Raw genomic sequence first — 10,511 nt, forward strand, 5'->3', positions numbered from 1 at the left:
CTCTTGACTGACATTTAAGGTAGGGGCCCATCACAGGGATCCAACTGGAAGGGGAGCTGATTAAAACTGAGATTCGCTCTTTGACAAGGCTAGTGTATTTCTGCTTCACCTTGACCACAGATCAATCCTCTCGGAGATTCCAAGCTTGGTTTTTGACTCTTTTATGGCATGCATTTTTACCATGCAACAGTTTTTATAGAGTCGAATATATCTGTCTTTTACTTTTAGACTTGTACATTGTATGCACTGCCAAGAGATAAAAAAACACACTCATATTTTGTTCTAGAATGTATACAGCTTTATTTATTTTAGCCTTAGATCTTTCATTCATCTGTAATTTACTTGGGAGTGAGCAATGAAGTAGAACTCAGCTTCTTTTTAACTCTAAATGGCAAGCCAGTTGTTAAAATACCATGAAGAGAATAACCCTTTTCTTCTTGACTAATATAAAATGCTACTAAACTCCCAAATATTTGGGGATCCAGTTGTTGGTTCCCTGACTCCTATTAATAAAAATGTTCAACAAATAATAATACATGTTTAATTTAAAAAAAAAAAAAAGCCTTGGGTATTTACTAGTTTCCTCCCACTTGTGAGGCCCTGAGGTCCACTTTAATTTATCCTAACATTTGTAAGATTGAACATGTCCCCTCAGTATCTCCTGGTAGCATTCAAATCGGCAAATTGCTCAAGCACAAACGTAGCACAGAATGTCAGGTTCACGCCTTATGCCAAGATACTGACCCCTCAAATTGTAGTTGCCTTGGTAACTCTTCCATGCCTTCAAACAGCTTTTTAATACATATTTTATTTTATTTTCCTAGTTGTTTTTGGTAGGTTGAGTGGTCTGTTTTAGGCTAATTTCACATAGCCCCAAGTATATGTTGGACATCTAACCCCTCCTTCTCAAGTCCTAAGGATTTAAAGTACATTCCCTTAATTGGCCTAAGAGAAATTCTAGATAAGCCAGGATTTTTTAAAAATTCCCTTTCAATGTTTCAAATGCCCTTTGAAACTGAACAAACATTTCAGAATTATTTTGAATAGTCCTGAAGTTGCTGGTATGCTAGCCTTTTAGATACAGAAAGTACAGTGCGGTCAGTCAATATAGGATCTGAAGACGTTTTGGATGCCAAGATTGGGTCTTCCACCCGTCTTCCTTTGGGGTTTAGGATATTAGTCAAAAGGGCAAGTATCAGGGATGCAGGTTTCGAGAGGGAAACCTGGTGGCAATGGAAATAACTCTAAGTCATTCCTCACAAATGGTTTTACGGTGGGTAGTACTCATCCCTTTCTTTCCCTGTTCTGATTTCTCTGAAAACATTCTAGAGGCTACATTTCTAAGCAAAGCGTCAGCAAGTCTGGTTTCTTCTGTGATTTCTCTCCTTGGCCTGCCCAGGCATCGGCGTGTTTTACAGCTCCCCAGGTGACTCCAGTGTGCAGGAAGGCAAGAACCGCTGCTCTCAATTTGATAGGCACGTAAAGAGTATCGAGAGAGTGATGTTTCCAGTAATATTAAATATTGGGAGCAAAGAACGTCAAGAGGACAAGGGCCTAAAACTCACCTAGACACAAATGTATTTTTTAAAAGATACTTGACTAACTCTACACTCTTGGCTATCAGAGGCAAAAGACCCTCACAATCATACCACTAAGGGAAAAATTAAAGAGATAATGCCATAGGAAATTTTAGCGGCAAGGGGAAAGAAGAAGACTGTTGAACGGTCTTCCATTCTTCGAGGTCATGATACTCCCAAGACATTAAAGATGTTGAATGAATTAAAAAGGAAGAAGACATTTCTCTTTGTTCCCTGCTCCATGGTGGACATGGCCACATCTTGTTTTAGACTGATAAGATAACTAACCTAGATTGATGATTTGTCATCTAACAGCCACATACCGATCCCCTGCAGACTCCAGGCACTGGGCTAGGAACAACTGACATACCAAGATGAAGAGGATTTGTTCAAAAGTTCTGGCATAAAGAGCTGTTCATATACACAAACTCTCGGCTGGTTGGGGGACTTCTCCACATTCACAAACTGGATGCTCAGCAACTAAACCAAATAACCAATGAACTGCTTTTATTCCAGTGAGACTTAGATTTTCGTGGAGCAGATCACAGAGCTCAAGTCAGAGGTCTCCTGGCCATGGGATACCACAGGAATAGATTCTCTCTGCAGTTAAAAAGTCATTGCTGGGTATGCCCAGGCTGTAACAATCTAATTTAGGATAAAGATGCAAGAAGGCAATGCTGTAAAAATGTTCTGCTCCGGAAGACTTGAATGTAGCACAGCTTTCACTGCAATAAGGTGAGGGAAATAGTTTTCAAAACAGCTTTGGAAAGGGGAAGAAAAGTCATTTGTGAAAGCTCGGTACTTGAAATCTACAGATGGCCTAGCTAACAAATAAATCAATTAAAGAATGCAAAGTGTGAACAGAAACATAAATGAGAATTAAAACCGTGCAAACGTGTTATGTATGAAGTAAGTATTTTAACCACTGGCACTAAAATTTTAAATTGAATTCTCTGATGAAATAGAAAACAGGTATAATTGCCTGAGTAAAGGGAGGTTTGAGAATCACAGCTGGTGGGGAGGGGGGAAAGAAATGTGTTTCTGTGTTTTGGGTAGAAAGTAAGAGCATGACAGATGAACAGAAAGGGCTTGCTCACACACCAACAATAGTCCAGGTGAGAAAACGCTAAAGCAGGAACCCGAGCTGTCGCAGCGGAACTTGAATTAAGTAGTGACAACTTTGTTTCCTACAATGCTCCTCTTGATGGGTGCCATGTTCCTCCCTTTTGCCAGTCCAGGCAAGGTTGCAGCTATAGTCTGTTGGCCTACTGAGGTGAGGGCGTTTGGGGCATTTGCTGGAGCTACTTGCCTCTGTTTTGAGCATCTATGTTTTTCCTGGACTTTTGAAAGATTTCTGTACAAGGGTTGGGTTATTTATTTAACTGGTGGATAACACTTTCTGTATTTGGGTGGGGGCAGAGGATGGGAGTGGGTTGAGAAGGGTCACAGTATCATCTTGGCCCTTAGAGAATTCTCCTCCTCTCTGTGACTGACCTAGACAGTGAGCAAGAGTGTGGACAGATGTCAGGGGCAGCAGCGGGGTTGCCCATGAGCCTGGAGACAAGTGCCTGCACCCCAGCTCTGCTGCTCACCAGCGGTTCCCCTGCGTGTATCTTTCTCCTTGCTTATGACTTCGGTTTTCCCCTCTGTGAAAGGAATATATAGCATGTCACCATATGGATTTGATTTTTAAATACCTCTGAAAAGAACAAAGGTTTGTATTTACAAAAGCGAAATACTTAAAACCTACCTATGCCTTACCTAACAAACAACTCACCCACGCACAGGGTGAAATGAGGTGAGGGCTTCAGTGCTGTGCCTCCGCTGAGAAGGGGGGATGCAGAGCTGTCAGGCACCACTCTCTCTGCTTGGGGTTCAGGCCAAAGTAAAGACTGAAAAATAAATTCATCATCATTTATTTCCCCTCTCCACAAGCCAGCTCTTCCGCCAACTGTCACACTCACAGGGGAATTTCAAAAACTCAATTAGAAGCAGCGCCATTGCCGTCTTGTCTGTCAGCGAAGCCCTAACTCCTCGCCCTACCCAGAGCGTTTTGGGTGCCATCTGTTTTCATTCTATCACTTTTGTCCTACTAGTCTCCAGTTTCTGGCATATCTTCTATTCCGAATGTGTTTTCTAAATGCCAGCCTCCCTGAGACACACCGGCTCAATGGGCTCCCTTCAGCATGCTCTACTTCTAGCCTATTGACCTCATGAGCTGGCAAATCCAGCATCGGCACAGCCTCTTCCCAACCTGGACGCCTTGTCCTTTCTTCCTTCCATCTGGTTAAGTCCATAACCATCCCTCAAGGCCCATGGGCAACCCCACTGCTGCCCCCGACATCGTTCCCTGCTGACTTCCACCAACTCTGAACTCTGGGCACCTGCAGCTTGATCAGACCCTGCCTGCAGCTCTGATGTCCCAGCCTCCAGTGTGTGTCATTGGCCTGGGGAGAGGGAAAGCGCCCCGGGACTGGGAGCAATTCTCCCTCCTCCCCTGCCCAGCACAATACAAGAAACATCCCCGCGATTCAATCAACACTGGTTGAGCTGGAATCGAAATTCATTTTAGTTCCTACGTTCCCACTGATCAGAAAGTGACCTTTTTATTTTGTACCCTTCCTTAAGCAGTTACGTCTTTTTCTAAAAATTACACTTGATGTAAGAAATAATACTTTTAAGGTCAAAACAATTTACATATTAATGAATATATCTATGAATGAATGCATTTTATTTGACTCCTATAAAATTCAAGATAAACCAAAATCTTATAATAAGCTTCTATACTATGATATCAAGAGCCATCCAAACTCATTTATTGAGGGTGTACTCTGAACAGAATATGTAAGGTAGTATTTCACATACCTTAAGTCATTAAATCATTAGAAACCAATATTATTCCCTTGTTACAGTTCAGGAAACTTAAGTAGGAAAGGGGTGAGTACTGGAAGCAAAGAATATATTTTTCCTTGGAGAAGAAATCACAGAGAATCAATAAAAATAACAGGTTTTGTGTGTCAGGCCCTGTTCTACATGCAGGAGAGGGCCTGCATAACTTCATGACACAGGGATTTGTTATTGCTCCCACTTTACAGATCAGGAAACGGATGCCCAGAGAGGTTAAACCACTTGCACCAGGACACTCAGCTCGGAAGCAGCTGAGCTTGGCTCCAGACCCGTTACTCTTCACTGACTAGAGGAGGCAAAAACATGGGTGGAACATAGACACACATGTGTGGTATTCAATCTTAATGCCTCCAGAAGACCTGCAATCTCCAGACCTTAAACTCCTCCTAGCAATCATCTGAACCTTGGCCCTGAAAAAAAATTAAATGTGATAATAGCTCTGCAGCACTTAGCCGGGGCCTGGCTGGTACAAGCGCTGGTGAACGCGGAGCGCTCCCGTCACCGCCGTCACTATCTCCCTGCCCGCAGAGTGGGGTGACCAGCCCCGCTGAAGGATAGCTCCCTAGAACACAAGGAGGGCATTTTGCTTGCTTTCTTGCCTTTTTTTCTCACATGCAGGGATGTAGAACCCTTTATCTTATTTTCTCCTTCCGTGGTGTTGCGAAGAACTTTTTCAACAGGCAAGGTCACGGAAAGGAGAAAGAACATAATATCTGAAAAATAATGGAGCCAGCACCGCCTTCCTTTGTACTTCCTGCCCCCGCCAGCCTTTGCGCTGTCTTTCATCTGCTCTCCTTGCCTCTGCTTACACACCTGCTCAGAAGCCACCAGGCAAACTCAAGGCATTTCACAGTAAGGGGCTCCCAGTGCACCCAGCAAGGCAAAGCGACGCTTGGCCGAGCAGGGCGTCTCCACGTGAGCCTGTTAGGGAGCCGCCAGCAGGGCTGTGCTCCCAGGGCCCTCGGGGGGTGAGAAATGCTCCCACAAGCCAGGCTTGGCCACAGAGCACAGACGCCGAGCAAGAAGGGGTGCGACTCCCTGGAGGGCTGGGCTGCCTTCAGCCAGGGCAGCGCCTTCCCTAGGAAACTGCGAGGAAACAGCGGCTGCCAGGAGACCAGAGCTGACTAGTGACGGGGCTTGCAGGCCACGTATCTGTCAAGGCGAGTGTAGCATTTTGAACATCAGCAAGAAGGGAAAATTTTTTGGTATAAGAATAGTTCCTGGCACATAGTAAGCACTCAACAAACATTTCTTGAATGAATGAGTGACTCACAAGGAGATTATAAAGAATTCATAGAAATAATACAGAACATGCATGACTCTTGTGCCATGCGGTTCGCATCCACCATCTCCCCTAATCCTTACAGACGCTGTTATGAGGTGAGTTTTATTAAAACCCTCGTTTTACAAGTGAGGAAACTGGGTGGAATAACTTGCCCCAGGGGCATATAACTAGTAAGTGACAGCAGCAAGATTCAAATTCAGACCATCTCACTGGAAAATATTTACAGGAACCATGCTTCACTGCCACTCTCGAAGGAGTCACTTTGCTTAACCAGGTAACTTCCAGAATGTTTAGAAAGTAAGCATCGAGTCTCTGCCTCCAGGAGTTCACACCATTTGTGAAAGCTGTATTTTGAGCAATACTTGGGTTCTGAATTTAGTGAGATGTTATAATCACATGTCGTCGGCCTGCGTGGCCAGTGTGGGTCTGTGGGCCTTTCCCCAGCAGCATGCCCTGGGCGGTACCAGCCTGGGCCACACCAGAGCCACAGCCCCTTACCAAAGAAACGGGTGGGTCTCTGCATCTTGAAGTGCAGGGCACTGCAAATAGAGTAGATAAGAGGAACACAGAGAACGCTGTCAATTCTACCCTCTGGGAAATTTCCCACTGAGGAAAGGCCATTTAGTAAACTTTCTTGAGAAGGAAGGAAGACACAGGAGTATTTGGCTCGGACCCTTAAGGAGCAAAGCCCGGCTGCTTTCTGCCCCAACGTCTTTTCAATTCCACTTGAAGACAGAGAGGAGGCTGCAGGCGACATTGTCGGCCTGACAATGGAAGATGGTTTTCAGGGACAAGTGGATTGCTTTCTAAGAGGCAGAAAAATAAAGCAGATTTCAGCAACTATCTAGGAGTCTGTGAGAGCAGCCACTTCTGGAGGGACAAAGGGAAGGGAAACAAAAGAGGGACAGCTTTTACCATCGAGAGCATTTCCCCCAATGGGGAGGAAAGTGGGTTTCACAATATTTTCATATTAGATCAATGAGCATCCTGTCCAAGGTTCTGGTGAAGCCTGTGGCCTGCAGAAGCTTATAAAAACTTGGGAAATGTTACCAGGAACATTTGATAGGAGGAGGCTTAACCCAGCCTAGACAGGTGTGGAGAGCATTTTAAATGGAGAGCTACTGTAAATAAACAGACTGTTTTCTGGGCCTTTAACCCCTATCTCCATAAACGTTCCTCCCCAGAGAAAGGGGACAATAGTCTGATCCCTAACAAAGCATGGAAAAAGATGTTAGGAGAAAAAAATACATAAATGTAGGTTATGTATAAAATATATAAGTGCATCTTTACACACACGATATTATCTATGCAGCAAATTAGGTGCATTTCTTTTTACTCTACCTTCAGTAGAAATGGAGAACCCTGGGTTACAACAACATCCTGTCACTGAAGTGCTATGGCTATACGATTTTAAAAATGCACTCCAAGTAATTTTAATGCAGGTAGCCTTTAAGACAGCACCTGGATGCTCATTCAATCCTGAGGCACATCCCAGGGAAGCCACTCCCTGCATTCACCAGAGGTTCTGAGCCCTCCCACTGCTCACCCCCAATGCCCTGTATATCTCCCTCGAAAAATAAAACTCTATTAATCAAACACCTCAACTCTGAGCTCAGTTGAGAATCACCAAATTGCAACTTGGTGGCCACCTGATCAGACAGCAATGAATGGTTAAGTCGTGTGTTTTCCAAACCCCTGGATTCACCATCAGAAAGGCGGGACCCCACTGGGAAGCCACAGGTTGCACGCTCTCCAAGGGTGTCCTCTCCAGCTGAAATCAGCAGTGCATCCTCAGAGCCTTTCGCTCGGCTCTCCCAAGCGCAGCATTATTCTGATGGATTTTGGAAATTACATGCTCCCTAATAATAACCCGTGAAAAGAACACACAGGTAGATGAACAGGAAGAAGTGACTTGCCACGGTCCCTTTTAAGGAGTTGGTCACTGAGTAAGCTCAGCTGCTATTAGCTGATGGAATTACATTTAGTCTACTGAGCCTCACTGAATAAAAATCAGAGCATTTTCCATTAAAATGCATATTCCTGGCTTCTGGAAGAGTCAGACAGTCTGACAGCACTAGGGCCCACTTTCCTATGCAATAACAGTCCAGAGCTGAGTAATGGTAGCTGTTTCTGAAAGGGGCACGAATCCTCCGGTTCGCAGGAGTCCCGCCTCCCACCGCACTTGATTCCCTTACTGGCCTTGTCCCTGCGCGCACAGTCTCGGAGTCTGCGAGCTCTAAGGGGCTCCATTCCCTCCCTGCCTCTCGGTCCCCTTCCTTCAGTGCTTTCACTCGGCTGTTCAAAAAAGAACATCTTATCATTTGTACAGAATAGATGGACCTAGAGGGTAGAGTGCTAAGTGAAACAGGTCAGCCAGAGAAAGACAAGTGCCATGATTTCACTTACATGTGGAGTCTAAAGAACAAAATAAATGAACAAACAAAATTGAAACAGACTCATAGATACGGAGAGCAGACGGATGGTTGCCAGGGGGGAGAAAGGTTTGGGGTGCTGGGTGAAAAGGTAAAGGGATTAAGAAGTACAAAATAGTCCTGGGGATGTAAAGTACAGATAGTGAACATCGTCAATAATATTGTAATAACTATACATGGTGCCAGGTGGGTACTGGAAATATCGGGGGGAACACTTTATAAAGTATGTGATTGTCTAACCACTATGCTGTACACCTGAGCCTAATGCAAAATCATATTAGTAAATGTCAACTGTTAATGAAAAATAAAATTTAAATTAAAAAAAAAACTAGCCTGGTCACCCAACTGCCTCCTTAGGTAAACTGTAATTTCATCTCTTATATTCTTGCTGATCTTTCAGAGACCACGGTTACTATTGCTAATGACGTCTAACACTCATCGAGGCACACATTCCCTACCCAGCTTCCATTTAATGAACAGCTCCTTTCGTCCTCATGACAACCCCAGGAAGCAGTTACTATTATTACTACTCAGCAGCCAAAGGAGAAGGAATTGTCATCCCACATCATTTAAACTCCTCTCTCGCCGAAGTTTCTCAGCAGCCTTTGGCTGCTGGTCTCGGCATCTGCCAGGGCCTTGGGGATTAGCAAAGGGAGTGGGGTTGGCCAGTTTTCTGCAGGAGAAAACCGCAGAAAGCCATCTTCCTATGTTCCTGCGAGAAGAGGCTGCCAGCTGCTGCTCGGGACGCCCGTGTGGCTTTGGCACTGACGCAGCAGCAGCTGTCCCTCCCCAGACCTGCATGAGCCCGGCTGCGGCAGAACACGGCCGGCCTCCTCCTATTGCACTGGAACTTTCTCTCCCTGTTGAGATGCCCTGGAGACTGACATGCCCTTCTGTTCTGGAATGTCAGTCAACACGGAGGCTGCTGCTTCGACTTTCCTCTCCTTTCCCCCACACGCTGGCTGGGGGAGAACCAGATGCATCTGGCCCCACCTCAGAGAGGATGCCCCGAGTAGCCCTTAGGATGTGCTGGAGGCACTGATGGGGTGGGGGGAGGCTTTCTAGGAGTCATCAAAATGAGAAAATGCACCCAGAGAGAGCTGTTCTCAGCCTTGCTCTTTCTTTAACCAGCTCTGTCATTTTATAACTTGGCGATGGGCTTTCAGGCTCAAGGGACAGAGAAGGGGCTGTGTGTCACCACCCACACAAGGAGCCCTGAGGATTTAGTCTCAGGGAGCTTTGCCTAGTGAGGCTGCAAGATGACCCTCCTTTATGTTTACTCCCTTCTTGTCAGTAAAGGCAACTCTCACAGTCACATTATTTTTGCAACAAGATGGGTCAAGAATTTTTCAAAAGTGACATAAATTCACCTTTGACTTTGTTCAAGGGGATTGATTTTTCTTGCCTTAAATAAAAATGTTTTCAGTGATTTGGAAGTTTCTTAATCTCAGCAGTCTCCAAGTCAAGCTGAGAGAGTTCACGTGTTCGGTCACTGCTTTCAATAGTTGCAAATGTGCACCCCGCTTCATAAGGCAGGGGGGCTGCTCCTCACAAGTGGCAGAAGGGTCGGACCTTGGCAAAGGGAGTCTTATCCTGTTAACTCACAGGGCAGAGCCAGGGCTGCTTTATGGTGTCACAGAATCAAGGAGCAGCAGCCAATCCTAGCTCTTTAGATTTAAGTTTCTCTTCTTTTGATCTTCCCTAGACTCTTTGCTAGAGGTTGATATCTACAAACATTTCAATGGACCAGGGGAAGCTGCTATTCAAAGGAACCCTCCCAAACACTTCAATACACTAAGAAATTTTTTCCTGGTGCCAAAGATCTCTCTATAATTTATTTGCTTTGCTAGTTTGAATTTAGTTCAATAAATCTTTGACATTTATAAGGATAGAATCAAAGATCTTCAAGAATTTCCAAATATGAAAAGGTCATTATAACATATCCTTTGCCCCCACCCCAATAAAACTCAGCAAAGTATAATAGAGTACTTTCAGTGACACTTTCCCAAGCATTTTTTTTATTGCAGCATATTTCACTTTTTAATTTATCCCAAACTTTCATATTCTGCATAAGAACTAGTCATCAATTGCCCAGACCTATTCAATACCTTTTTAAACACTGTATCAATCATCTTTATTTTTTAATTAACTTTGATTTTTGTCAAAGCAATACCTAACCATTGTTGAAAAAAAGGCTTATAAAAGAAAATAGCAGTACTGTTTCCCAGTAGCAAACACTTTTGACTCCCTTGGCTATTTCATAATGTACTGATTTAAAATTTTCATATATCAGTTTGAGACATTGCCTAC

Source organism: Miniopterus schreibersii (assembly GCF_964146895.1).
Source record: "Miniopterus schreibersii genome assembly, chromosome: 17".
In the NCBI taxonomy this organism is placed as follows: Eukaryota; Metazoa; Chordata; class Mammalia; order Chiroptera; family Miniopteridae; genus Miniopterus; species Miniopterus schreibersii.